This window comes from Triturus cristatus, chromosome 1_1 (assembly GCF_964204655.1).
Source record: "Triturus cristatus chromosome 1_1, aTriCri1.1, whole genome shotgun sequence".
Classification (NCBI taxonomy): domain Eukaryota; kingdom Metazoa; phylum Chordata; class Amphibia; order Caudata; family Salamandridae; genus Triturus; species Triturus cristatus.
In genome coordinates, this window is record NC_140579.1 from 473,939,658 (window position 1) to 473,943,150 (window position 3,493).

The following is a 3,493-nucleotide window of genomic DNA, read 5'->3' on the forward strand; positions in this document are numbered from 1 at the left end:
TGTAGAACTGGAAATTCGGATCTAGCGTTGGACCCTGCTGATGCAGGCCTGGGCTGAAAAATCTCCACCTATGAGCCATGGGGAAGCGCCTGGAGCTCAGAGGATGGGCCACCATGACAGACATGGGTGGACTGCTGCTGGTCCATGGGCCTGTTTCACCCCCTCCTTTCTTGTGTGTTTATTTCAGGCCTGGTTTATGTGATGAGTGAGTGCAGTGGAACACCTCCGGCTGACAGCTGGCAAACCTTCCAGACCAATCATGTTTTTATAGCTCTTGCTGGTACAGTTAAGTGGCTTCAGAGCACTTTAAATATTATGTTTTTATAGTTCTTCCTGGTACAGTACAGTGGCTTTGTAGTGCTATAAATATGTCAGAACTCTGCGTTACATTTTTATCAACTTCAGGAAGATTGAAGGCTAAGTTTGCCTTACCAGACTGAGGCGTCGCCCAGCTGGTGTGACACACAGTCTTGCAGCAAGTGCCCAGCCCTCCAGAGTGCCTCAGGTATGTGCTGATAAACTCCAGAGTCCATGCATAACCACTGAGTGTGCTTGTGTGGGCACACTTTTTGTAGACACCAAAGGACAGGTGTTGAGGAGGAGAAATTACCCCTGAATGGCTCTGGACCTGCCTCGAGGTCATCAGAGGAAGCTGTAGGTTGGCTGTGTGGCTGAACAAAGCTGGGAAGCTCTCTGCTCGCCTGTTGCTCGTTGCCCCGAGTCCAGAGACAGTTCAGACACAAACGGCCATCCCTTTTCAGAACTTTCACAATGGCACAGATGTGTACAGATCCACCTTCAGAATTGGAGCGTTGCATGGAATACCCGATCACCACTTTTCAGGGCTACGCTGGCAAGGCAGGGGACCGCAGCAAAATGTAATTCGAAGAGTTTGAACAATTCATTACCGGAGCGTATAAGCTTAACAAAGAGCACTAAAGAAAATGATGGCCTCCTAGTCTAGTCTTTGGTGGTGTTGATGGGAAGAAAGATAATCAGATTGACTTCCAGGAGTTTTTGAGCCTGATTGGGGGTATGGTGATTGCCTGCCACGAGGCAATAATGTCAAGGCAAATCTACACCCAAGCCAGATCTCAAGTATGCACAGACGTACATCACACTTTGCTTCCTTACAGTTACCTTCCAAAGATTACAGAACATTTGTCATAAATTTTCAGAAATGGGGGCCATTTCTCACAGTCACTGTATTTTCGTTGTTGTTCTTGACTGGAACCCACACTCTTCAGATCACCTCAAGGGGGTAGTGTCCACTCCAGCAAATAGTTTTATTTAAATTTAAATTAACCAGTCCCACCTTGCTGAACACGCTAAACTGGCAGTTTATTTGTTATACTTGGAGCATGAAAAAGATACGGAATGTGGAGCAAAGACAACAGAAGTGCATCCTTTAGTAGCTTCTTCTACCTGAGCCCAAGGCAAACCCAACAACTGCCCAGTCACGCAGTAGCGAGTACATTCGTCCAATTAAACTACTGACCCAGTCATATGGAAGTAGTGCACCATCCATGCTGCAATCCCGAAATATCTCAACCTTTCCTCATATAGTGCTCTGTCCATGCCGGGCCTGCAACCAGGGCCATGAGTCAATGCTGGCAATGTTCCAAGCAGCCCTGAGGTCACTACCCAGGCATGGCAGCGACTGGCTCTCTCTGCTCCCAGTGTTGCACAACATTTTTACATATCCACAGACAAAATATATTTAATAAGGCAGCCTCGCCACCATGGTCTGATGGCAGCCGAGCCTACCGAAGGATGCAAGCACAGAGATTTCAAACAATTATGGGCCGGGTTCTATTCTTGTTCATTGTTCTTTCAAGAGAATACTCCTGGTATAAACTCATAAAGCCAAGATGCCAGCAGTTGCCTTATTTGTAAACAAATAAAAGAGATAAAACACATTTAAAAAATAAAGATTATCAGGGGAAGCTGTTGATTTGTGGCCCCCGCCTCAGCACATATAACACGCTGGCTGGAAGCATTTGTTACACAGATTGAGCCAGAGAAGGGTTCATTGGTACACCCTACGTGCCCTCCTCGAGTGTGACCACTATTACCACCAGCTGCCCGAGGGGGCTGACAGAGGTAACAGCAAGATGAATGATACTGCCAAGGCTGGCCATCTTTTACCTTATGAAACTGCTGGTGAATGGTCAACAGTATACCGAGTGCACAGCCAAATCGGATGGAATACACTTATTTTACTATAATTAGTAACACTAGAGACTGCAATTAGTAAATGGACGACAGTGATTTAAACAAAAAAACTTCACTATTGTATCAAAGAAATGTTTTTTATATATATATATGTGATCAAATAATCACAATGCAATCAATATGCAACATCAATGAATGAAGAATTCAAATTGCGAAACAATATACATCTTGATATAAGAACATGAAGCCAACAGTGTGGATTTGCGTCAGTTCATAAACAAAAGCCCAATGCATTTTGGGATTTGGAAGACATCCCTTCTTCAGGGGCCATGATGTGAAGACGTGAATGTAAACTCCTGTGGGCTGATCAAGGAAGTTCAAAAGAGGTTGGGCTGAGCCTGAGACACGTTCTTGCAACACTCCCGTGGGGGGGAAGCAACAAAAGATGATAATTTGCGAGTGAAATTGGAGAGATCAATTGCGTTACCTGTAGCTAAACCAATGGCGGTGGTGTACGAGGAGTGTAGACAGAGGAAACAGTGTCCGAGGGGACCCAAATGTAGAATTTCTAAACGCTCCGGTGCACGCTGCACCGGAGCGTTTAGAAATTCTACATAGTGTGGCTCGAGTCACTGATATACTTTGAGTTAAGTTACAGCACAAAGACTGATACAAAATCTTCAAACTCCACTCACTGTTCGCTAACACTGATGCATACGGGGCAAGCAGCCAGCACTGTTCCAGATTTCCTAACTTTAATAGCTGCAGCAGATGAGAAGCGCTAACCTCCAGGATGCAAAAATATTCCTGTCAAATTCCATCATTAGGCTTGATTCTGAATGATATGCCACGCTTTGTCTATCAAGAACTTAAAACAAATGCCACAAACAGTCCATAAGTCAACGGAGAAATATTCTTCCGTCGGAAATCAACATTATACAAAGCAGAACAAAGAGAATCGGATTGCACACTTTAAAATACCTCAGAGATACCTACCCACAAGGGCGCCGTTCAGCAACTTGAGAGGGGGTTGGGGGGCCAGCACTGGGCAGTGTCTGACTTGGAAACATAAACCAGGCCTGACAAACATTGTGAAATGGTTTTTTTTCATTCCAGAATCCTAACGCTCCGGGTTCTCTAAATTGGTATCCCTGCACCAAATGTAACAAATCCGTGTGAACACCTCGAGAGGCCTCTCGACACGGCTAACCTGCTGCTCTGTGAAAATTAATATAAGGTGGCAGGTTGTACTGAAAAGGGCAGATGGCGCAGGTCCCGGCAGTTCTACTCCTGCTTGAGTGACCTACAAACCAGCTGC

General features: G+C 45.3%; 1 pseudogene; it reads left to right on the top strand.

Moving 5' to 3' along the window:
- The first annotated feature begins 771 nt into the window (after window positions 1–771).
- On the top strand, window positions 772–1,170 carry LOC146870439 (protein S100-A11 pseudogene; annotated as a pseudogene).
- The last annotated feature ends 2,323 nt before the right edge of the window (window positions 1,171–3,493 follow it).